The sequence below is a fragment of the Melospiza georgiana genome, chromosome 2 (assembly GCF_028018845.1).
Source record: "Melospiza georgiana isolate bMelGeo1 chromosome 2, bMelGeo1.pri, whole genome shotgun sequence".
Taxonomy (NCBI): domain Eukaryota; kingdom Metazoa; phylum Chordata; class Aves; order Passeriformes; family Passerellidae; genus Melospiza; species Melospiza georgiana.
In genome coordinates, this window is record NC_080431.1 from 7,215,423 (window position 1) to 7,242,691 (window position 27,269).

Consider the following 27,269-nt stretch of genomic DNA (forward strand, 5'->3'; position numbering starts at 1 on the left):
ATTTGGCCCATGAAGCAGGCATGGAAGAAACACAGTAAGTTTTGTGAATTTATTTTTCATGTTGAGATTATGACCTTGAACTTCTTGTAGAGTTCACACATTAAACTATGTAGCCTTATATGATATTTATTTGACTTAGAGTTATAACAGTAATAATAACTATTGCCTTTTAAATTATTTGCATTCAAGTTCATAGGGAAGTTGATAACGTGGCACACATGCCTGAATTTATTCTCACAAGTAACTGCTTATTCATTTAAAAAAAAATTGATTTTAATACACTTACCTGTGCCTGTTGCATTATTGGTCTTGTAGGAATCCAGATTTTGAAGACAAGCTCCTTAGCAAGACTCCAGAAGACCAATTAGATGCCTTAACTTCAAATATAACTTCACAAAGTCAATCCAAATCTAACTGCCTATTAATTTGGATCAAAGTTTGTAAAAAAAACCCAAAAACCATAGAATAAGTAGCCCTAACAAGGATTTAAGATTTTCCATTTTTATGGCAAATTTCTTGAAAATAAAAATGTGCTAGTATCTTAACACTCAAGGAAAAAACCAATTACAAATGCATCTAATTTTAAAGTACATTGAAGCTTTTTATATTTTAGATTTTCTTTTGCATGCATTCTTAAAAACTTTTAGTACTAAATGAGCATTTCTAAAAATGACAACCTCCTGATTTCAACATGATGAAATGCTTCTATTTTTAAAGTCTGTACATTTATCTGAACTTTTCAATTCAGCTAAACAACACTTCATAGGGGAGAAATATGTTCCAGAAAATAATGAAAGTGAGACCTGACAGGATTGGAAATAAATTTATGGTGAGTTTTTATGTGGGATGCAAGGGAGCTTAGAAAAAAAACACAGATGTAACAGCCTGCTGAGCATTAAGAGTCAGAAAGAGAATTTTCAATATATAATTTTAGTGGTTTGTGCATTCACAGTATTTATCTCTGCTATAAATCACATTAGATTATTTGGGTTTTCACACAACATAGGAACAGTTTTTGGGATTTTTTTTTGGAGGGGGGGGTTGGTGGTTGTTGTTGTCTGTTTTGATTTTGTTTGGTTCGTTTTTTGGGAGTTAGGTTTTATTTTATTTTTTTTAGCTTTATTTTTTTTTTATTTTCAACAGTTCTGTTTGTGCTATGGTACCTCTTGACATCCAGAGTCTCTTAGGCTATGCTTGCACTGTCAATTGTAGCAGCATTTTAATATGCACTCGTGCTTCTTTGCCAGAGCTGATGGGGAAATAGGGAAAATGGAGATATTAGGACTCCCCTATGTCATGAAACATTAATATGACCATAACAGAAGTCTCATTGATTTGAATTTATTTATAAATCTTACTTGCAGGGAACTCCCCTTGCTTCCATCTTTTAACTCCAATGTTTTCTGAATTTATTACTGATGACTGAAGCAGCCTCTAATGCTGTAGTCTCTAAAATCAAGAATGGTCTAACAAAGATATAAAAGCAATGCAATTCTCTTTCTAATTCTTCATATTTTCTGATCTCCTAAAAATCATATCTGTTCTTCATTTTGCAATAAAATTAAGGTTCACAGAGTGGATCTGATAATCTGAGTCACCTTTTCTGACTTTGCACTGCAGAGTTCTGTAATTCAAACACTAAAAGAGGCATGAATGGGACTCTATGAATGACTGTGGAAAGAGCAGAAGAAGCCACTCAGGACTGGCACAGTTGGGTAACATCTACATTAAGAGGTTGTGAAGATGTGGGTGCATTTCCTTGCAGCTTCTCAGCAGCCCCAGGATTAGGAAGAGGGCAGCTCGATCAAAACACGAGTCACCAGAAAGCTGCAGTGAGAAGGTGAGACGTGACTGAAGTTTCATCACCCCAGATCAGAGAGATGAAACAGTAAACAGATGATAGTGACTCATGGAGGCGAAATACTCCAGAGAGGCAGAACTTCCTAATCACCATCTGCTCAGAAAGAGTGAAAAAGGCGCATCTAAAACCAGCATATGATCACTAGCTTCAAAACTCTCCAGAAGACACAATAAAAATCCTGATAATCACCATCCCTCCTCTTCCTAACCAAACCTTGGCACTGCCTTCCCTCTCAGCCATCATCCCAAGGAAGGATAGCAATCAGGACCACCTGAACACATGCCCAATGGTGTGAGAGTCTGTGGGCAAAAAAAAATTTTATTCTAAAATACAATCACCCTTGCTGCCAGAGGGATTCATGTGGTGCTTTGCTGTTCTGTTGCTACAAGTCCACGATCTTATTTGCTTTCCAAGCGTTGAAGACCAAAGGTGGGGTTCTCAACAACTCATTCCTCATGACCCTGAAAAATGAATAATACCCAGATGTGTCTGTATTAGAGACTGCAAGGTCTCCATCTGCCTGGAAGAGAAGTTTTAAGTCCACTTGAGGCTGAGCAGCTTCATGCTGAGCTCCTAATGCGTAAATCCTGTGAGAAGAGGCACTTTAGGTATCTCTTTGATCATAGACACGAACTGCAAAAAAAAGAATTGAGAGTTGAAATTTCCTTTCCTTGCATTTCCTTTACCTTTTAAATATAATAACTGAGCTTTTAGAGCAGTACCTTTAATGTTAAGGGAACAAAATCTGATGTCTTGCTGTTCACTAGTCTGCCTTATCAACCATGTTGTAAGTTTGATTTTTTGCTGTTGTTGACAAAATTAGCACATCAAGAGAAAGAATTAAAAAGCAAATATGTGTGAACTGATATGGTATGGTGGAGCTCTCTAGTTCCCATGGGGTCCCATAATAGTGTTTGTATTTTATTCATAGGTTACTTAATACAAAAATCTTCAAAAGGCACTGGAGCAGAGAATGAAAATCAGGTACCTTCAATTTCCTGGTGAATTCCTTGATATTCTTACCCACACCTTTTCTACCCCAAAGATACAGTCTATTGATTTTGCAAAAAACGTTATCAAAAGAATCTGAGTGTTTTCTATGAAGTCTGGAATAGCAGAGCAAGGCTCTTCATTCTCAGCTTGGAAATGGGAGTTTGAAATTGCTCTCTTAAAGGAATTTAGCCATAACTCCCATAATAAAGGCTGAGTGTTGTGCAAAAAGTGAATTAACAACATCATCACAGGAAATATTATTTATTGAGCCAGAATTTGATTTATTGTTCATTTGTGGAATGAAGTGTTGGCTGCTTACTCTGAGCAACAAGCTCAGAATTAAGGAACCTTAATGGCTAGAAGGATGTTTAACATGTCTCACTTATCACAACATTACCTATAACCTGAAATCTCAGCCCAGCAATGCCTGCTGGTTTGGTACCTTCAAATCCATATTGGGATCACAATTTACATGTGAATACATATAAAATAGAGGAACTTATTATTCAACAGGTCTTTCTTCATGCAATTGGTTGCAGCCACTTGTTCTTGAGACTAAAGGGATGTTAAGATTTTTTTTTGTGTGGGTTTGTGGGTTGGGTTTTTTCCCCCACTCCTCCTTGCTGCACCTTTTTCCTGGGATAATGCTGAAACTGAATTCTGACCCACTTTATTATGTCTTGAGTAGAGTTGCTGGTCGTGTTCAAGACTAACTCAGTGGGAACTGAAGACAAGTTCTTACTCTTTCCTTGGGTCATTCCTAACCACAAAGCCTGAAGTTACTCTGGTTCTGGACTCCAAAACAAGGAGTTTCTGGGATTTTGGTTGAATTTGGTTAAATTTGGTTTTAGCTTGATAATGGTATAGTAAACAACATTCTTTTACCTCACAGTCTTCAGCATGTTGAATGACGGAAAACAGAATCATTTTTTTATGAAGCAAATATTCAAATTGAATATTTACTGGAAAGACAACTCTAAGCAAGCTGCAAAACTCTCTAAATAAGCTGAATCTCTACTTCTTCTTCACTTGGGCAAACAAGAGCTGAGGTGAGGATCCCAAGTCATTCCCTTTCCTGGAGTTCACACCAAACTGAAACGATGCATCAATCATCTGATTTACATCTCAACCAGCAACTTTTGTGCCTGTTTCCCATTAGGACCTTTTTCAATTTTAGCCTTTTCCCTGCTGAAGGCTGCTCCCAGCACGGTGTTCTTAGGCTGGGAAGGCTGTCAGCAGGCAGTGGGATCCTCAGCAGGGTTTGTGCTCTGCCTGCTGGGGTGGGTCGGCAGAGGAGCCTCACCACCTGGTGCCGGTTCTGCTCAGCAGATTTTGTATCTCTGTTTACACTCCTCTCAGCTATAATTGACAGTTCTGTCATCTTTTCTTCACCATCTTTGGGTGCATTGTTATAGCTGAATACATGCTATACAAGGGAAGAATCCTTGCTCATCACAGCTGTCGCTTTCCTCTTCTTCGGTTCTTCTTGTTCTTTTTTTTCCTACGCTTTGAGCAGTGTAAGTCATGGTGCTTATATTGCATATGCATTGACAGATTTCTTGACTGACATGCAAATTAATTCAGAGGAAGAGGAAAAGAACATTTTTGTTCCTGACACTTCTTTATTTTTATCTTTGTGTGCCATCTTTGACAGGCTTTAAAATCCTTTTCGTATTTTAAAAGTAACTTTAAATAAAGAGCAATTTGTTATATCGGAACTGTGCTACTACTGTGTCTTGCTTTCCAATTTGTACAAGTCCACACTAAGAAAAGCTTCTCAGTGATTTGATTCTGACACTAAACAAGATCCCTGGAGTTCCAGTGAATTTATTGTCTTTTTATTTTTAATCTGCTTGAGGGAATTTTTATTATGGTCCTGGGCAAGGAATTTTCCTCTGGTATCCTTTACCATGCTCCTTCAGGACTGCACATGCTGAACCCCGAGAAATATTCATAATGGCTAAAATTAAAGAGGATGGGCCCAGAAAGGGCCGTAACTGAGAACAGAAAACACATTCTCATTAATCAGGAATAACAGCAAGAGGACCTATTGTCTCAGCATCAGTAATGGATCAGCTGCTGCAATATGGGACTCTTGGATTTTAAACCTTATTTATTGGCTCTCAAATGACTGCTTCTGACTTTCATTTTCCAGTTCAACTAGTCTCCTAGTAATTTCACTTTCTTTCAAGAAAACAAAGGGTTTATTTGTTTTTCTCCTTTTATATTTACTTACATTGGGAATAAAATTAGCTGTGACCTGCCACCTCCCCAGAACATCAGCCTTGGAATAAATCTGTGAATTCTGAAGAAACAGGAAAGCAATTTTATAGGGAGGAAATTGCCTTCATATTTATAGCAGATGAATTATAATCTTGTGTGAAGTTTTTTTTTTTTTGCTAAAAGATCACAATTCTCCAGTAGAGTAGCGACCTCAATTTTTTTCTCTTGTGGTAGGAAATTCTTGGATGTCTTTTCTCATTTCCTGTTGAGGAATGGTCAACATTGAGACCAGTGCTGCCCCATGTTGTCCACCCCAAGAGTTCAAATGCAGTGCAGGAATTTCTCTGTTATGTTTTAGTGGTTTTCAGGAAGGAGAACAGCATCTATTGATTGGAGAGTAAGGCATGTGAGGAAAGAAAGAACAGTGACAGTAAAAGAAAATATAAGCATAGGAACATGGGTACTGAAGAAATAGAAATGTCATTTAGAGAGGAGCTATGGGAAAGGAAAAAAAGTATAAAATTAATCCTAGTTCTTTATTGTCATTGCTCATGTCTTTTTCCCCATTCTCCCAAAATATGTTTCCTTCTAAGATAAAATGCTCTCTAATGCAGGAATATGTCACAGACATTTTGGCAGGAAGCTTATTTTTTTGCAGTAAAATTTTTAGAATAGCACATGATTTGATGCAAAAGACTAATAACTGATTTGTTGTTCTTTTTGCAGAGGTTTTTCAGTCCTTTGAGTTCTCGTGGCTGGTGCCTTGAATTTAGCTGAAAGCCGTGTTTGTCAGTGGATGTGATGCTCTTAGCTAGAGAAGAAAACTCACAAACAACGTGAAGAGTGAGTTTTCAGTCCAGTCTGAGTTCTTTAAAATTCTTTGCACTTCACAAGCTTCGTTGTGCTTGATTTGTGCTCCTGCACAGACCAAGGAGGAGGAACAGCTCTGGAAAATTCAGCCCTTTGAAAGCCAATGACAAACCTTTGGTTTTGTGTTTTGCTTTGTTTTGTTTTGTTTTAATCGGTCTTGCACTCATGGAGAGTTTTAAATACCCAGGTGTTACAAGATGTAAGAAATAATGGGGCAGAATAGTGATTATGAGTGGCAATTAGTCACTGATCAGCTCCTTTTAGTGGCTTGTTTGTAATGATGCTTTTTTATACCCACAAAGTAGGAGTAGGGATTTAAATCTTTTTCTTGTCTACTGGTTAATAGGTGTCTTAGAATAAATTTACAGTGACAGGTTCTTGTATCAATAATGAGTGTAAGTAATGAAAAACCAATAAACTTTGCCAGCCTGTAGACTTTTATGTTTGCTCTCTACCATTTACCTTGTTTGCATTTCAGAGCAGCTATAGATTCTTTCCTTCTGTTTCTCCTCTGGTATAGTAATTTTAAGCAAAGTTCCAGATACTGCTGCAGTTATGGGAAGTAGGTATTGAATTACTGGGTTTAAAGTTAAGTATGGAGCAATTTTGTTAAAAGAAAGCTAAAGCAAGATTTTTGATTTAGAGGTAAAAAGCCCAAGTCCAAATGCTAATTTGAAAATGAACTTGTGAATCCTGTACAGATTAAATATCCTGGTTTAGGGTACTTTTTTTTTTGTTTGACATAAAAGATAAGTTTCTTTTTCAGTAAACTTATAGAAATGAAGTTTTTTACTAACCTTATTCCATCTCAGAACACTTATTTTTGAATTATTCATTTGCAGGTTGCTTGCTATGGAGAGATCACAGTTCCCACCATGTTCATTTGTCTGACTTCTTTCCTGCCCTCCCTGAATGTGCTTGTAATTCATCACTGCTTTCCCTGTTTCTGAGGTCTACAGGAATGAACATCTTTTAAACAAATAAATAGTTGTGCCTTTCTCTTTCTTGTCACCTTCTCAGTATTTTCTCCTAAGGTTTTTCTTACTACCTTTAGGGCATGTTGAAAAGCCTGCAGAGGGGAGGAGGTGGCTGTTTCCAGATCATGGTTTTTTTTAATGAAAGGAGTTCCTTTTAGCAGGACACCTGACAATCTCTTTTCCTTTGCCCCAACTCATGTCCTGCCCCAGACATGGAGGAGCTTTGAAAAATGAGAATATTGTACTTGAAGCAGAGAAAACAAGTTAAGCTGTGTGGTGCTGTGAATGTGTGCCTTGTTGCCTTTGCCCGCCATGACCAGCTCTGCAACTCAGCTGGCACTGAATTTAGCAGCACAGAGTGGGACCTGAGTCCCAGCTTTAGGAAATTCTGAAAGAGGTGATTACACTCTGGACATCTTTTCATGACAAAGTTTTTTGAGACAAATGCTTCATAATTTCTGCCTCAAAGAGTTCACTTAGAATATCTTGATTGTATCCCGGGAAAATAAGTAAAAACTGATGGTCCACATTATAGATAGCATTTGGCTGGGTTCAGTAGTGACATTTTTCTCAAAAGTGAAGAGAGAATAATGAGAAAAGATGTTCGGAAGGGAATCCTTGGTAAAGCAGCATATTGGGTGTGGCAATTTATTTTTTATTTAATCTGTGCGTCTCCCCTTTCATTCAATACTTGGGGAACATTCTCATTAACAGCCACCTGTGTAAAAATCTTCTTAGACCCTCTCAGTTCATGTTTCTGTTATGCTGAGCACTCCTTGGCAGGTGTGTCCCATGGATAACTGGAGTTCCAGGGAATCCTTTTAAATTCTGAATTATCTACTTTGAATATTAGTTTATTTTGCAGAATAAGGGGGGGAATAATTTCTTTTCAAGAAAAGTTATCACTATCACTGAATTGTGAAATAAGATTACTGGTAAATCATAATTTTTTCAGTGCAGCTGATGGAAGAAATAAATCCATCTAGGCACATCTAAGCAAAGTATTTGCAGCTCGCTTAAACAGGCTTTCTAACTCATATTTCCTGTATAAATCAGTCTTGTTTGTGACCTTGGAAATACATCAGAATTACAAAAATAACTAAATTGCTTTCTGCCAACTCAAGCTGAGGTTCTTTTAACTTACCATTGCCTTCAATTTCACAGAAAATGTCCTCTCTGATTAAATACAATTTTAACATTACAAAATGCTTTAGGAAAAAAAAAAATAAAAAAGGCTAAGTCTATAGAAAAGGCTAAGTCTATAGTTAAAGTGATACTTTCAGGCTACCAATCTGAATTTTTACTACCATCTATGAGTTGGACCACAATATACTGTAAATATCTGTTGACATGCAATCTCAGAGAGAAGCCTGCCTTCACGTTTGTAGTTATAAATTCCTTTTAAATTCTTTTATAAGCCACTGTGTTTGAAATGCTCTTCTTTTGAGCCAAGATATATCCCCATAGGAATTTCCTAGCGCTTCACCGGAGGTTTTTTGTCCCTGGGCCAAAAGGCCAAGACAGCTAGCCCTCTTTTTGTTCCCTATTTCTTTTGAGGCTAACCTAGACTGCCTGCTGTTCCTTTTGAAAGATTCACCCTGCTTCCATTGACACCAGTCCTGACCCAAATGCTTATTGCAGCTTGTTCTTCTGCCTTGTAGTTTCTCAGGCACAGAGAGCACAACTGTCATAATCCTTTCGGCTTCACTGATGTCAATATATTGATGTGAGGAAAAGATCAAGCTGCGAGATTTTGGCCACCTTTCCTTATATCCAGGCAATGTCTAGACATGGTAAAATGTAAGTTGATGACAAGGGAAGTTTTTGATGTTTAAGGATGGAGCACTTAAATTCAAAGCAAATAAATCCAAAGCAAATAAAACCAAAGCAGGTGCTGAGGAAATACAAGACTCAAATACCCTTGGTTGGTTTGGGTAATTTGTGTGAAAGAAGTTCAGATTTTAGAGGAGCATTTGTGCTACTACATTCTCATTACAACCTTCCTTCTTTTGAGGGAAGAAATTAATGGAATTTTCTCTGAGCTAGAAACTGCAATTTCACCTGGCTCTGCAGGCAGCAATATTTCAGTTTCATCAAATAACTGTAATGTGTTCATGCATGAACTCTTGTGAACATCCACAGTTTTACCAAAAGTTTGCCCTTTGCAAAGGGAAGTTACCATGCTCTTACATTCTGTACTCTTTTGTGCATTTCCTTTCCATGCACCATATCATACCCAAAGTCTCAATGCTGGCCACAGCTTTTAAAAGAAAACACTTCACATTTAATCTGTGGAGATGTTCATTACTAATATCTCAGAAGATTCCACCTACATTGAACAACCAATTCTTGTTAGTGCTGGTATGACATGATTAGCACCTAAGAAATTAAATTTTACATGAGGAAAGGCAACCAAGAAGAGAGACAGCAAAGAAGAGGCAAAACAAGATAAATAATGCAGAGACTGAAAACTGAAGGCATAACCTTGTTGAAGGTGACAAGGAAGACCTCCAACTTCAATACTTGACTTTACAAACATTGTGTTCATTGATTGTGTTGGGGAAAAGGATTGTGGGAGATTTTAATTGCAATTATTATTATATTTGTAATGCAACAGCAATTCTACACTAAATCTATGACACAGCATGCTCCTTTCTAATCTGAAAGCTTCCCCGAAGAAGAGAAGAAGGCACTTTCAGAGTTTCCCACGATGACTGCAGGGTCCCAGCCTTCTCTGGAGGTTCCCACTTTCCTAGAGTAAGGGACACTGTGGGACGCTGATTTTGTGTGGTGAGGGGATAGCAGATGTTTGCTGCCCAAGGGTTTGAGTAAGTGGGTTTTGTTTTCAGCCCTCTGAAATGCCACAAGACCTATCTGCAGTCCCTGATCTTGCCTCCTCTTTTCACCAAGGTGAACTAAATAGAGTCTCTAAGCGTGGGGATCCGTGCCTTATATCTGCCTGAAGGTATTAAAAACACAAACTGATTCTGCAGTTACCTTTATAATTAAAGGTCAGTGCAACTTTATAGCCTTCAAAAATGTACCTCTGATTTACAGGAAAACATAAAAGTCAAAGGAGAATTGGGTCATGTAATTTAAAGATCATTATTGTCATTCGCTTTGAAATAATGCTTCCATGTTGGAATTGAAGTTACATTATTCACTGTGATTTGTACTTTTAAAAAATTGGAGATGGACAATATTTTTTTTCAGGCCTCAACCTTTAGCCAGAATGAATTATGGTAATTGTTGTAAACAGAGTATTAATGTTAGCAAAGAAAAGATGGCAGCAAATTAAAAGCAGAACTCTGCCAGGGAAACATTCAAGAAAGAAAAATTTATGAAGGATAAGGGAAAACATTAGACTTGTGAATATCATTGTGATTAGAAGGTTGTTTGTTTAAAATAATTTAGCTATAATTTTTAAAACCAAAGCAGAACTTAATATTGGCAAGAATGTGGATGCAGATGAAGATAGTGGAGCTTGATGGGGTAGTTTCAACAAAAGGATATTGGAAGATTTACATGTGGAGTTTCGTATTGATGAACAACATTTACCTAAAGAAAAGAACTAAAATATGAAGATTTTGGCTTCCCATTCCTTCCTCTCAACACACTCAACAGGGTAAAGGAGATTTTTATCTTTTTTTCTACAGCAAACCCTGTAGGTTGTACATTTACACTCCTCTCAGCCTGAAGATCAGAATTTGAAAGGGACTCAAAAGCAAACACAGCTAAGTTTGGCATGAGAATTAAGCTTCTAATTATTTGTACAGTGGGCAAAGAGATTGTTCTTTCTCTAAGTATTTAATTTTTTCTTTTAACTAGGAAAAGAATAGCAGCTACAGAAGAAGTTGGACTAGGTACTGCTAGTTGCCTTCCAACAGGTAAAAAAAGATTCCAAAAGAAATCACAAGTTTTCCTGAATAGATCTCAGAGGATCTGAGGTAATGAATCTCAGACAAATTAAACCAGAAGCCTTTTATACAGTCTATTTCCTTGTATATCTAAGGAAATAACAAGTCTTTGAGCAGGAAAATAAGAAAAGGTGGTGGTAAGTGAACAACTGATTCTTTCCCGAATTTGCTACAGCTGCTTTCTCCCTCTGTCCTGGAGCTGTGCTATTCCAAGCCAATTTAAATGACTTTGACAGACTCATCACAATGTAAAAGGGATTTTTTCTTACCTTCTTTCCTCTGTGACTAACTTACTGGGCAGAAAGGAAGCTGCCAGGAGGAAATATGAAGAGGATAGAGGCTACTGCTGCATCCTTGTCTTAACTAATTTTTCAGGTGCTGGTGTTAGCAGAAAAAATTTACAATTCTGCTTTTACTTTCCATTTGCAAATGGAACGCACTAGAGAGATAGTAGAAGTCAGGTCCTCCAGCCATTTGAGCAACCCGGGATATGAACAAGGTACTCACAGGAAAATCCTCTTCTTCTGCACTTACATATATTTCTGATTTTACACCCGTGCATATATGTATGTTGAGTTTTTTCTTTCTTATAGACATTTAATGTAGATTTCTGACTGATACTTTAATTAAAAAATTAATATCTTTGCTAATGCTTTTACAGATGATATCTAAGCCTTTTGTTCCCTTCATCCAAATACAATACAGTACTATAACTTGCAACTTCAAAACTTAAACATTTATAGAAATATCAAGTTTCTGCTCTAGGTTCTGAATGTGTTTTTGTAACAAATATAATTCTTTGAAAATTATTTTCACTAGCTTCATTTTTAAATGGGGAAAATGTGTGGGGATTCAACAATGCTCATTATATTATTTGTTCCTTTATCATTAAAATTAAAGTAGCATATCCAGGTGATTTTTTTCACCAACCTGCACATTCTGGTCACATTCATTATTTTTCACATGGCTAGGCAAATCTCATAAGATAGAAGCAGATGGTGACTGCTTCCTCATACCATCAAATCAAATTGAGATAGCAAAAATAAACATTGGTCCCAAGCTTAGAAACTAGGTGAACAGTCTGCCTTCTGAAAAGCTGTGCCAATTTTTTAGAAACCACGGATAAAATAGTGTTGATTAAGAAATAACCATGAACCTCTAAAAAGAATTCTTAGGAGAATATTGTAGGTATGAGACTACCTAACACTTAATGTTCTATATCAAGATGGGGTTTGTTTGAAAAGCGTGAGTATTCTCCCTCCGGCCTTTGTGTTCAGAATGTGCTCTGATCAATAATTCAGTGCCACCTGAGATTCACTATTTGAAATTTAGGACCTACAGGTAATATTTGCAGTGTTTCCTCAACCCTCTCTGTGAAACAATAAAAAAATTGTAGTACTGAAATGTAGAAAAAATATTGCTAATGTAGGATGAATATCTATGTAGCAAATATCACCTAGGTTCACTGTTTTAATAGTAACATTAAAATTTGGTTCTGTAATTTTCTCCTCTTATTAATTTCTTTTGTATATCAAATCTTTTCATCACTCAGAAAGCTTTGCACCATGGTACATGGAAAACAACTGCAGGAGAAGAAACAAATACTTTGGGAATATCATATGTACACTACATTGCACCAGCCTAAGATGTACTCCTGATTTTGAGCATAAAGTATAAGAAACAAGCATATTCACTGATTTAGGACTTGCAGCATGCTTGCAAGAAGGAAATGCTTGTCTGGTCAAAAGAGTGAGGGCATTAGATTCTTTCAATTAAATTATTACCAAACTTCTAAAAAAAGGTCAAATCTCTCTGTGTTCTCAAATAACAAAACAGACAAAACCCAAAAACAAAACAAAACAAAAAACCCACCAAAAAAACAAAACTCAAAACAAAAAAAACCCAAAAAAAACCTAAAACCCAAACATCCCTCAATTTTCAAAGGAAAAGCAACCTTTTTTCCATATGTAACATTTCCATCTCAGATGATTACCTTTTTTAAATTTGTATGCCACAGGAACTTGGGTATATTACTGATGGAAAAGTAGAGCAACTGATTGAAAAGTGATAGAATTTCTATCTTACGAAACTGTTGCCTTTGAAAGAAGAGTATCAATCATAGGTAAATTCATAGGTAAATTATCTATAGCATTAATGCTTTTATGTGACAGTTAAGGTGTGTGGAGCATTGCAAAGGGAGAGGTTTTATGAGAAGTAGGCTGGGACAATAAAATAATTGTGTGATACTCGTACCATATATTTTATAATATATGATTCATATAATATATGACAGTTCAGGTAGAAGGGTTTAGCAGTCCCTCTCATTTGGAATGTTTTCTTTGTTATATTCCAGAGGGTGACTTATCCTGTAAAAACCATGTTACACAACCCATTATGTGTCTTGATATTCATCACAAAGTAAATGTTATGACATATTAATTTGATGAAAAGATACCATTAAAAATATCACAGCAAAAATGGAAAGTGTTGTGATTAACAGAGTTCTGGTGTAGTCAAATGCAGGTTGTATTTTAGATTTTTGTTATGCTCTGTACCTAACTGAAATAATTGTAACTAAAGTTGTCATCTAAACTTTAGATGGCAAATTGTTTGATCACTAACAGGATGTGTTCCAGATGTGTTAATACAGGACTGAGGGAAAGAAAATCCTCTTGTGCCAATGAATAAAACTTATGAGTATTATATTAGAATATTATATATTATTTGTATAATAATAATAATATTATAATACTTATAATTTGGTACTGTGCTCATGCATGTGGAAATGTCAGTCTTACAGTGATTTTTCTTATCCTTCAATTAGATCTTCCTATGATTTTGAGGATGTGAGAGAATAATGAAAGATTACTGTTAACTTCAAGCCTAAATCCTTAATCTCATTGGAATAATGGGGGAATTCACTTTCTAATCCACATTTCTGTGCTGCCTGCGGAATAGTAACCATAGTATCACATCAGTTTAGGTATCTCTTTTAGATTTCTTTTTTTTCTTTGTAATCCCAAATGATATAAACACTTTTATTTTAATAAGAACAAACCATTTTGTACAGCCTCAATCAATGTATGTATCAGGCAACTTAAAAATGTGCTATAATCTATGTGCCATGGGCTATGAAATGTGTTGATTTTCCTGCTTGCTCCTGCTATACTTTTTCTTCTATTTATTGCATTGATTTTAAGTCATCAGGCAATGTGTAGCATGGATTTCCATCTACTTCCTTGCTTACGTCAAGGATCCCTTTGACATTTGACTGCATTTTTCAGATCCCTCTTTTCATCTTTTCTCACCGTTCTTTATCTTCTCCCTACATTGTCCTTTTTCCTCAAGTCTTCTTTTTATCTGAAGGGATACACTGAAGAGGATCAGTAACAATGTGGGATTTTTGCTTCTACCTCTATCTTGGAACTATTTTTCCTTATTTCAAAACTAGGAAATTTTTCCAAGTCTTACAGGGACAGAACTGCAACAGCATTAACCCTGTCAGATGCTTTTCCCAACTCCAAGTTGCCTTCCCATCCTCAGTCACAGAGGTCTTTTGCTTCAAGGGAAAGAGCTAAGCCATTAACTACTTTTCAGATCTTAATATTGTGGGATTCCTATTTTCAAATTATCTGAAAAGTAGTCAGAAACAATAAAATGGAGAGAAAAGATGATTACTGTATACTTCAATGGATTCATTATTGCTGAAAATATGGGGCGTACATAATCAAATATTTAACAAAGGATCTTGAACTTTGATTTTAACATGAATTTCCTCCAAGACTTCCTTACAAATTGCTCTGACATTTAAATAAATTTGAATTTATTTACCACAAGATATGTTGCAACGAGACAGCATATGTCCAGTAATTTAACAATATTTCTGACAAGTTCACACTATCTCCCTCATTAGAGCCATTTCTTCCTTACAGAAATATTCTCCCAGGATTCCTTTTAGCAGGAGTGTTTTGGTGCAAAGGCTCCTCCTGCAAATGTTCACAAAGTACTAACATGACATTTCAATAGTATTAAAACCTGTTCAAGTTCACTTGCCAACTTGTGCCCTATTTGCAAGTAAAATATGCCTTCCTTTCTAATCATCTGCTGCTTTAAATGATCATTTCCCATTCATTTAATAATATATGCCAAGTGCCTTCCAAACATGTTTTATCCTTAGACTGTCTCATCATCGTCTTGTGGGGTAGCAGTGCCCCTCTCAAAAGAAATGAGCAACATAAGGAACTCCAAACGTCTAGGTGGCAGTTCATGTTGTAAAAATACAAAATGGCTGTTGCAAGACCTATCTAAAAAACACCGATACTTTTTAAAAATTCAACAAAAAGTGGAAGGCATCTGGAGGAGCATTTGGGCAATTTTGATCAATCAGTGACTGCTTTGAACAACATCTATTATTTGTGAGGTGAAGAATCTGTAATATATTACCATAGAGATGGTACTGGAAAAGTAGTATCAGTTTCTAAAATTCTAATTGGAAAGTAACAATTCTGATTCCATAGAAATAAATGTGTTACACCAATCATGAAGGAATTGCTAGTTTTGACTGGAGTTTTAATTAATGTTAAAATCAAATTTCAAGATCCTTTGTTAAATATTTGATTATGTTGACCCCACATTTTGAGCAATAATGAATCCATTGAAATATACAGTAATCATCTTTTCCCCTAATTTTATTGTGTCTGACTACTTTTCAGAAATGGTACACCCATCAAAGGGGAAGAAAGAGTTATTTGTGTTTGGAAACATTTTGTGAGTCAAGTTTAGTTTTGTGAGTAAAAATATTGCCACTGTTATTTGAGAGAGATTTAGATAATCCAGCAACAGGATAACAAGTTAGCACCATCTTCCCCAAATAGCTTATGAGACCAGCTTGTGGAAAATGTTCAAGATAAATCTGGGAGAAGAGATATTTTTAATATCTTTACAACAGTGCAGCTATGTAGCAGAAAAAGGTATGACATAAATAAAACAAAATAAAATTTAAAATGCCAAGGATGAAATAAGATAAAAAATAATGTAAATGAGGTCAATCATCTTAATATTTTAATTCCCTCTTCCACATCCAAAACTTTTGATATGATATTACTTAATTCTGGGCCTATGCATATATTTTATATTTGGATAACTGTCATAATCACAGATTTTTTTTTTCCCTACATGCTTCAATTGCGTCATCTCTCCATGATACAGAAGAAATTAGTTCTTCTTTTGCACTTGACAATTTAATGTACAGTTTGAGGGATTTTTAAAATGTTTTTGTTCTTTGTGAATAGTGGTACCTCATTCTTGAGGATTTTTCAATTTTCTGTTTTAGAAAATGCATGATAGGGTACAATTACTTCATAACACTCAGAATATTCACTATGGTAATAGAGCTGATAATCTTGGCAGAGCTAATGAACAAAGTTCAATGCTATTTCCAGAATGGATGGGTCTATGCAAATTTTAAATACTACTTACAGCTTGTGTGCTCTCAGAATTTTATTAATAAAGACAGACCAGATCTGAGCAACAAGACAAATACCAGTACTCAGAAAATGCAGCACATATCTTAGGCAGCTCAAGACAAAATAAGCAGCTAAAGCACTTGTATTGTGCTTTACATTTTCAAATCAACTTGTTGATGGCCACAACACGAATGCAGGGTGAGTTTGTCCTCACATCCTTGACTACCAGCCTGCCTTTCTGTGGTGGCATCAAGACAGCTGTTACTGATGAAATTGTTTATTTGCCATTTTTAGGAGATAAAGAAATGGTGTTTAAGAGAGACCCAAAACTGTTTGTGCCAATAAACAAGTCAGCGTGTTTGCAGTTTTATTTTAGAAATGTTTGTCTGTGGTTCACATAGAGTTACTCATCACAGGGTATCAGTAAGTTGATTATGCAAAGTAACAATCTGTTTTCAAGCTTCCAAAGAGACCCAGTATATCATCTGCATCTAAACTCCTTCATGTTATGCACTGAAAGTCACAAAAAATCCCAAGGATATTTGCTTCACAAAACGCCATTATCTCAGGAGATGTCAACATTTCCTACAATACCCAAAACTACAATATAATCTTATGATTGATTTTTTTTTTCTGTGTGTCAAACAGAAGAAAACCTGTTAGCAGAGATAATGTAATACACTTGTAAGCTTATAAGCAAAATACAAAGCACCAACACCTCCTCTTTTCCCTCCTCACCTTGCCCTGCCAAAAAAAAACCCTAACCCATGCTGTGATTTTCTCATTTTGTCTGTTTTTCCTTGGCCCCTGTTCTGTTTTGCATCCCCATCAGTTCAAGACTTTCTCAACCACCGTGCCACCCTGTTTTACTCCCTGGCAGCTTGCTGAACAGTGTACCATTCAATCTGAACCGGTTGGCTTTTAAGCAGTTCTCACTTTGCCCTTTGTCTGAGAGCAGAGAACAAAAGAATTGATACCTACCCTACCTAAGGGCCTCTTGCCCTCCTTATCTTAGAGCCTTGTTTACAGTGAGCAACCAAAATAAATATGTTTAGATGTGAACAACAACGGTCAGGCAGCACCAGGAAGATCTGTAGGAATTTCAAATGAAGCAGAAGCCTTGAAAACTATTGGGCACTGCAGAAAGGAAGGGGGAAAAAAAAAAGCAGAATATAAAATTTTTCTTGCTTGAGCTCATGTGACACAGCCTGCTTTGGGATCATGGAGAACATACCTAGAGCTCTGAGCTACAAACTGCCCCTTGTTAGGGGAATTTGTCTTTTATGAAGGAGATTTAATTGCAGCCATCTTCAAACAAATTGGAAAATAACCAGGAGGTAAGTGAAAGATTCATTTAATAATCTTAACAAGACACCGCCTAGAGCATCTGAAGGCCTTTAACAAGTGCTAATGATTATACCTGAGAAAATATCTGGTTCTGACTCAGAATTATTAATTTAGGAGGGAGGATAAGAATTCATAACAATTTTAATGGAAGGAATAAAAAAAATAAAAAGTAAAAAAACAATGTTAAAAAACCTTATTTACTAGTTCTTTAAGACATTACTTACTTTATCTTCTTAGTATTATACAAGGTGGCTTTTCCATTTTCCTGTGCGTGTTTGATTTACTGATACATTCCAACAAATCCCAATAATTTCCCCAAAAAGGGTGTTTTTTTTTGTCTTGGAAAACATATGTGCAGAGTCCCAGATCTCTGTAGCGTCAGGGGAAAGACCTAGATGATATCTGAATCAGACACACTCCACAGTATTCAGTATACCCTAAAATCACAAGATATGGTCCCTGTGATATAATCAGGATCCAGCCTAAAATCAATTAATTCTTCACCCAAACCACCAGAGAAGAAAAGCAATCTGGTTACACAAATGAATCAAACCATGGTGTGCTTGTGGCGGATCTGCCCTCAGTTTCTCAGGTCAGAATTCGTGGATCATCTTGTTGTGTGGTTCTTGGTGATTGTTTGTTACAGTTATGTCACTGCAGAAATAGAATGAAAAATCATAAATCATAAACTTATATATATATATATATATATATATATATATATATATATATTTATTTATTTATTTATTTTTAAAGAGGTCCAGTGTTTTTGAGTCGGAGGGCTGCAGTACTGAAGTCAGAAATGCTACTGTATCTTTGTTATCTGAAGAGGGAAGCTTTGAACTAAACTAAAGAATAACTTGCTGAAAAAAATACACCGAAATTTTTCACTCAGCTTTCAACAAACTACTGCTTTGAGACCTTTCTGTGTTACACTTCATCCCTAGTTTTCAGACTCTGTGGATATCTGTATTTTATATTATTTTCCTCAAACATATTAGTTTGTATTTTTCCCATTCGAAGCTCATTTTGTAATTTTCTGCCTGATTCCTTAATCTCACTTGGTCCCATTTGTATTATGCCTTTGTGCTCTCTGGTGTTCACCTCAAGTTCTAATTTATTCTCACCTGCATATTTCATTAATGTATTTTTACTCCCACATGCACATTATTAATAAAGACGTTAAACTGGATGACTCTCTACAGAATGCTATTAAATATTCTCCCCTACACTCCAAATGTAATACTTTGAGCCCTTTTTTGTACAGCCAGCTCTCAGCCCTTGTGGCAATGCTCTCTGCGAGTCATTGGGAAATAATTTTCAGTAGAATTCTGCAAGTTATCCTATCAAGCAGCTCACTAGGTTCCAGACATGTATATTGCATTCCCTTTATCAACTAAGTGGGTGATTTTGTCCAAAAAAAAAAAAAAAAAAAAAAAAGGCAAAACAAATAGCAAAGTCTGGTTTTAGGAAATAGGTGCTGTATTCGTTACTCGATGACTAGGTTTGAGATTGGGGAAAGAATTATCTGAATTGCTTTTTTTGTAACCTTTGCACGATGATTTATAGAGCACTGTTTCCAGCTCTGCCCAGGGTCTTTCCAATTCCCCTGGCACCAGGACCTGTTTGTCCTGCTTGCAGTGTTTAGCACCAAACCCTTGTTCTCAGGATGGATAGCAGGGCAAAGGCTCCTTCAGACCAACCCTTCCAACAAGCTCCACTGCCAGTGCTCCACCAGAGACAACAAAAAGTCATTTTTGTGTTGTCTGCAACTCTTCCATCCCTTTCCTACATGGGAGAGATGGCCCCAGCTCAAACCCCTGACCCCAGTCCTTGGGAAGTCAGCACGCCCCAGTGCTGCTCTGGTTTTGTTCTTTACTCATTCTGCTTTTAATACATTTCCTATTCTGTGTTAAATTGTTTCCCTCCCTAGCAATTTCCTCCCAGCTACTCATGTTGTCCTTTAATTACCAGGTGCAATTAGAATAATTCTGCTGCTTTCTGCGGGTTCTGCCGTTCGGCAGTGGAATCGGACTGGGATCACGTTCAGCTGTGGTTTTCTGTCTAGCAAAGCCTTTGTGTGCTTCAGGAAGGCAAGCTGGATGCCTGGTGTGCATGTCCAACTGTTTAAAGCAGTACTCAGCACCAAAACAACACTGAAACCGTTCATTAGGAATTTATGCAGTGACTGGAAGGGAAAATTCTTTTTTTTTTCCCCATTCTTTATTTTAGATTTGTGCAAAGACTGCATCAAAAAGAGTTCAGCCAGAAGATGAAATTCTGACTTGTCCCATAGATGCAACAGCTAGGAGAAAAAAACAGTTTTCTTTAGAATGACTGTTGCAATAGGTGCCTTTAAGACTTACTAAACAATTCAGTTCCAAACAGTGTATTTTGACATCCAAGCTGTGTGCCCTGGTGTTTCAAACCATACACTAGATAAATTATTAAACCTATGTGGGCTGCTTATTTCCATTTCAAATAACACACAAATCAAATATGACATTTAAAACTTTTCTATAATATCTATAAAGAGTGCGAATAACATAGGCTTGTAAAAGAGGCTTATTCAGTGCTTATAAGAGTGACCTATCAATAATGGAAGTCAGTAAAAATACACATCTTCCATAGGATGATTTAGGAGAATATTTGTGGCTTAAAATGTTGAAACCCTGACTGTAAATATAATGTCTGTCTCAGTTTTCCCTGAACTTCTTTCTCCAATTCCCTATGGCCAGGGAAGTTACTCATGACATAGCCCCTCATCCTAAGAAATAATCTTTTCCAAGATGTTTGGTTTGATTATTTTAGTTCTCAACTGTGTGGATTCTGGTTTGCTGAGTGTTTTAATTATGTAAAGACAAGATGAGCTCTCTGTTTCTTTCTGTCCAAAAAAGAACAATGTCTGGTAGGAGTTCTGTCAGTGTTTTCAGGCCTTTAAAGCTAATGAAAGTTCATTTGCAATAAAGCTGTCCTTGAGTTTCTCTGGTTTGAGGTTCGCCATATTTATAAAAAAGATTGTGCATAAGATATGGCTAAACAGTGATGTTGGGCATATTTTCTATGTTTGTTATGATAATATATTAAGAAGTTACAAAGAATTTCCAGAGCTCAGCAAGCACAGTAAGAGGTAAGATTCACTAGCTCATCAGAGCAGGAAAGATAATGACTAAAGAGTAAATTCATGCCATGCTAACTTAAATATTCTGAATGCTTTCTGAGTAAAATTATTCTGGCAGTAGAGTCAAGACAATCTGACATTTTGTTTAGATATATAAAGACAAGTGCTTAAAATATATATGGTTGTTTAAGTGTCATAATTTTTTTTTATAACACACATAAATGGAGTATTTTTACTTCACTGATGTTTTGAAACTTATGATTTTTAAGTCTATGCATAGAACAAGCTCTATTTGTAGAACTGAACAAAACAAAGCTATGTCTTTAATTGTAATAAATGTTGAGATTTATGATAGATTGGGGGTTCTAAGAAATTTATGACAGCTTTTACAAAGTGATCAAATTTAGAAAACCATGATGAGGAAGTTGGATATATGGATCTAAGACAAAATGTGTAGCTGCGAGTTTTCTTCCTGGGTGTTCAGTTTGGTTGCCCCAGCTGGAATTTCTAAAGTAAGTTCAAATTTTCTCTGTTCTAACACAGTGCTTTAACCATGTCCCTGAATGAGATATAAATCACTGCAGACCATGCAGCAGATGTGCCACTGCTTCCCCTGCGTGGAAAACTTGCTAAGCAGACAGCCATAAATAGAGGAACAACCTGAAACTTCCAAGACTCTTTCAAAGGATAGTTCTAATTGCTAAAGTTTTAGTGAGTGTTTCATGCAGGAAGATAAAATACATGGTGAACCTAAATTAAAGTTTATTGTTGTGTTGTTGAAGGAAAATATAAAAAAAAAAATTTCAGGGGATGATGAAGATTGACAAGGACATTCTCTTTTGAATCTTTGTAACATGTCTGGTCAAAAATACTCTGTTGAAAGCAATTTCCAACAGAAAATAACTTTTTATTAAATTGTTGTTTTGCTGTCTTTCAATCAAAGTATTAGCATTAAAGAAATCCAAACCAAAAAAACCATTGAACAAAACATCCAAAAGACATTCTGTCTTCTCTAACTCCTTCCGTTTTGCTTAGCAACATGCAGAGATGATAAACTCTTACTTGATTAATGTTTGGCATATGTCAACATTTTTTCCCTGTAGTTTTCTTACAGCTACTGTTTTGCTGTTTTAAATTTTATATCCAGACCCATTATTTTTTATAAATTATGGCTGATTACAGGTAAAAAATAAAAATAAAAAAAGAAAACTTGTCTCTAGTCTTTAATGCGTATTTGCAACTTTCATGGTATGGGAAATGGAAGGGAAAAATATTTGAAAAAATTTGCTCATCATGTCCATGAAGAATAAAATAAGAAAGTAATTAGATTAAACCCCAGCACAAAGGAATATGGATCAGATACTATGAAGATTTTGAAGATAAAGATATAGAAAGGAACAGAATAAATTGCTGGGGAAAACTGCAGCTGCCATCATGGGACACCTTTATTAATAGGTTCGATAAACATCAGCCAGGAGTGACAGAGATAAAATTACCCTTGTGTGAGGCAGGGTGCCAAAGGAAGCTTCTCGAGGTGCTTTACAGACTCACTTTGCCATGATTGTGTCCTGTAGGTGTGGATGTGTCATGAGCAGTTTCACAGCTGTCAGTGGGACATCTCAGAAATGCTAACCTCTTGTGAAAGACTCTCCACGGTCCGAATATTCACAGTCTGACAGAAGCAAAAAGAAGAAAAAGCACATATTTTGGTAGCACTCTGTTTTCTGCTTATTTGGGTTGTTTACCATCTGTTCTCTAGCATAAGTTGCTCAACATATATTTTATACCATGAAGAGATAAATGCTTCTTACAGGGTATGGGAAACGGTCACACAATCTATTCCTTGGAAAATTCCTTTTGTGTTCTAAAGCTGCACTTTTTCATAAAGGAATATCCAGCAGAAGGCAAGTGTAGACAAATACATTAAAAATCAATACACAGTTTGTCTTGAAAATTTTTTAATGAGAGTTGGAGAGCTTTGAGGTTTCTCAGGCTTTCTGTGTTCCAGTTTCCTGTTAATGCTCTACTCACTAGGCAGCCGAGAAAAACAAAAAAACAAAACCAAAACAAAAAATAAAACCCAAAAAAAACAAATAAAAACCACAAGTTATCCAGCATCCCTGAAGCATGGGAGGCAGTTCTTCATCAGGAAGTGCAGAAGCTTGAAAATTGTTACCTTATCTCCCCTAGAGAGCCCCCACTGCAGCTGGAATTGGAACTGCCACTTGGAATTTTCTGAGCCACGTTCATCACCGATGCAATGAGAGTGGGCTGCTGGAACATGGCTTGCTTGCCTCTTGCCACAAGTCTGTTAAGCCTGTTTTCATAATTTTCACAATTTCATATTTTTCAGTCAAAATCTGCCTATACTTGGAAAACACACAAGCAGGTTTGTATTTAAGGCTTCAAGCTTTGGATGCAAATCTTCTAAAAGAAGTTTGTAAGGAAAAGCAAAGCTGAAACAAAAAAAACAAAACAAAACAAATGACAAACCAAAAGTATAATCTATTTGCCTACAAAATCAAACTTATTTTATATACTAGGCTTTTATAATTCTGCCAATTTTTATGGGCTTCTAGTTACATATTCCTGAGGACTTTCATATTTTGCTCCTCTGTTGCTGTGTGGAAAATCTGTGCCAGCAACACATGAATTGACTAACAAACTGAGTGTATATTGGAAACAGTTACTTTGTCAATACACAGTGTACTGCCAAATATAAAAATGTCAAACAAATGGGAAAAAATAGTCAAGAATTATTGGTTTATCTCTTGTGGTTAGGATAGTTTCAGCTATTCCTTGCAGCAGTTGCAAGCAAACTGTTTTCAGGCAGAAAGTTTTTTAATTGGTAAATTTTCTTCAATATTTCATAGATTTTAACCCAATGAAAATTAAACAATTAGCTTCAAACTTCCAATGTGAATTCACTAAAGACTAAATTTACTAACTTTTTTCAGTCCTGATATTTTCTTCATACTTGAGTTCTTGTTGCTATGATATTTTCATTGTGTTGTTAAAGAACAATTGGATGACATGAATATAAACTGCCTAAATATTTATGGCATGGTATTTGGCTTAGTTGCTACTATTGCATAAAAATAAGGATCTAGTCCACTGTATTTTGATAAAAGCAGAACCCTGCCTATTCTGAGTAATGAAGAGATTTCTTGGATGGGAGGCTATATGGAAACCCATTCAGAAACAAAAGGGGAAGGAGACAGTGAAAGATCACAAAGTGGAAAATAAATTATCAATATTTAAAACAGAGAAAAGGAATCTGAAAAGCCTTTATCTGACTGTATTTTGACAATATATAGAGTCTGACTTGCAGGTCTATTCTAAGTTCTTGCTTAACAGAAATCGTTCTCTTTTTCTTTGTTTACTCAGAGCAGGATCTTCATTTCCTTCTCTTCTTTCAGTCTGAAGCTTAATGACTGTGACTGCTAATTTTGACTACCTTGACACATTCCCATTGATTTTTTTAATCAGCTTTAGCTGTTGTGGTACACCTGAGACATCAGATTTTAAACTCCACAAGTCCTGCAAGACCAGTTTAGTGTCAGCAAGTCAGGTTTTTCCTACATGCCAAAATTCACATCTGTTTTTACAGATGTTGGGGTGATTTTTAAAGAGTGTGTTCAGCTTGATTCTTAGTGAACTTGTCTGTCTCAAAATCCTTACAGAATGCTTTGCATAATGCAGTCTTTCTGTTTACTTATTCTCAGAGCACAAGTACTGTTCCCGTGTGTTGGGCATTCACGTGATGTTTCTCTTTTGTTCTACAGCTTGGTGTCCTAGCTAAAAAGTTTTGTTCTTAGACTTTTCAGATATTTCCCCCTTTAATTTCTCTTTCTCCTCAATGCTTTATGGTACTTATGTACTGATTTATTTTCTAATGATTGCTTCTTACAGACCTTCTCAAGGACTGTCTACTGTAATCTAGCTCTGTAATCCAGTATATGATTTTTGAAGCACCCATTTATTTTGTATACACAGCATTTTGGGTTTTTTCCTTTGTTTTGATCCTAAACATTTGCTTGTTCAAATGGTGAAGGAAAGAGGGATGAAATAACTTTAAAAGGGTTCTTTAGAAGACACTACATTTGTAGACAAGTATTCAACCAAATCCTTAATTTTTTCTAACCACAAAAATGCTGTAGGGTGGATGTGTCCTCTTTGATGTACAGGCAACAGTTCTAGAGATTTTCCACAGAAAGCACCCAAATCAAAGGTGTCAGTTCACAAACAGCAAGGTGGTGATAATGTGGGTACAGCTACTAAATCTTTACATTAAGACTTGAAGTGCCTAAGGTTGAATACACAGGTGAGTAAGGGCCAAGAGGAAATAAGAATTTTCTTGAAATTTGTTTCTGTTAATGATAGATATAGACTTCTTCAAACCCTAGAACCCATTTTTGTGCTGGCTCATGGACAGCATGACATTTTATTTCATTGCTCCAAAAAGTGCTGCATAATGGGATTATCTTCAACATCAACTAGGAGGGATGACTTTAGGCTGAAGGAGGGTAGATATTAGATAGCTATTAGGAAAATATCCTTTACCATGAAGGTGGTGAGGCCCTGGCACAGGTTTCCCAGAGAAGCTGTGGCTGCCCCATCCCTGGAGGTGTTCAAGGCCAGGTTGGATGGGGCCCTGAAAATCTGGTCTGGTGGTCTTGGTACCTTGGTACCTTACCTTGCCCATGGTAGGGGGACTGGATGACTTTGAAGGCTTCTTCCAACTCAAACCATTCTGTCATTCTGCGATTAAGTAAATAAGCATTTGAATTTAGAGAAAAAAAAAAAAAAGGATTTTTTTTTAATTCTTTTTTGCAGGTAGGAAAGTCTGCAGGAGTCCGACAGAAGGTAATAGATTTGGAAGATAGGTAGAGCATTATCTTTCTTATACCTGCTAAGCGTTCTAATTGTTTCATTATTGGGATAAACAATGTGCCATCTCTCTGGGAACACGGGCAGAATTTATGAAATATCTCTTCTTAAAGACATGCCGCACTAATAGCTATAAAATAACCACAGAGATGCATTTTTGGGAATGCGACTGGCTCGGGTCACCACAGGAGATACACTGATATTAGTCATTCAGACAATGTTCACAACTGTGCTCAATTTATTGATTCTGTGCTGAAGGGGGGAGAAAGGCCAATCTATCTGCTTTTCATGATGAAAATCAAAGAACAACATAAAAAAATAACCCTCACTTCTCTTTTCTTACTAGATCTGTGACATCCCTTTCTTCACTGGTGCTTTTAATGATGAGAAACTCCAATGTGATTTGGCTGCTGTAAGCCAAGCTAACTACACAATCTGAGATCTTGGTTTCTGCGAGTCAATATTCAGAACAACTTAGAATCTATTTGCACAATGTAGACATAAAGGTCAAATTAAAATATTAATTCTGTCTAGCTATTTCCAATATATTAAAATAAATTTTCCTCCGCGTTTGAAAAGTTTGAGCTTTCAAATGCAATCCAGATACCTTTGTCAATTATCCATTTACAACAAATGACCAAAGAGGCAGCTTTGTACTGTGAACACTTTCTTGGAATTTAATGATGTGAATTTCTTTCTGTCAGACATAACAAATTCCAAAAAGTGACTTCTCAGCAGCTTCTTTAAGTGGTGCTGAGTAATACATAATTTAGCTGTAAAAATATGGACTTGTAGTCACTCAACATAGGTTTAATAAATAATATGCCTGAATACTGTTGTAGTACATGGTAATATCTGCTCTTAATGCACAGGGTGATATTTGATATTGAGTTCTACATTTTGTGAGATTTATTTTTCCTTCTTTTCATAAAACTTTAGTCACTTCTTTGTGGGTTAGGTGGTGGTAAATTCAAGTCTTTTATGGAACTAAATGCATTTTAGGATAGCAGACAATAACACATGCAAAATTTCTGTAAATATCTTACACCAAGTGTCATTTTTTTCACCCACCTCTGAGGAATAATATCTTTATTCTTCTGTGTGTTCCTGTTCTGTTTGACTGCATGGCTGAGTTTCCTCAGGTTGTTTGTCAGGTTTAGTACAAAGTAAATGTTGCTTAGATGCTCCAAATTGATTATGTTCACCCTCAGGCAATTTCACAATAACCTATTGCAGATTAAAATCACAAAATGCTATGTCACCTCCAGTCCTTGTTAAGATAATTGACCCTCCTACTTAATTAATAATCTATCTCCTGGTTGCTTAAATACTCTTGCTAGTAAATAGTTCTCCTAAAGTCCAAACTATAACATATTTTGATGAGATAATTGAACTTGTTTGTTGTCTTATTCAGTTAAACATCCTGGACTGATAAGAGCAATAAAATTCATCAAAAAAACAAGTGGAAGGTGCAATATTTGCCAGGGATATTTTCCATAATTTCTAAGGTAATTTATTCATTGTAATTTTGCTATTCAAAAGAAAAAATGATAGGTGAAAATTTAAGTTATTCAAACTAAAAATTATCAAGTCATGTATAATTTG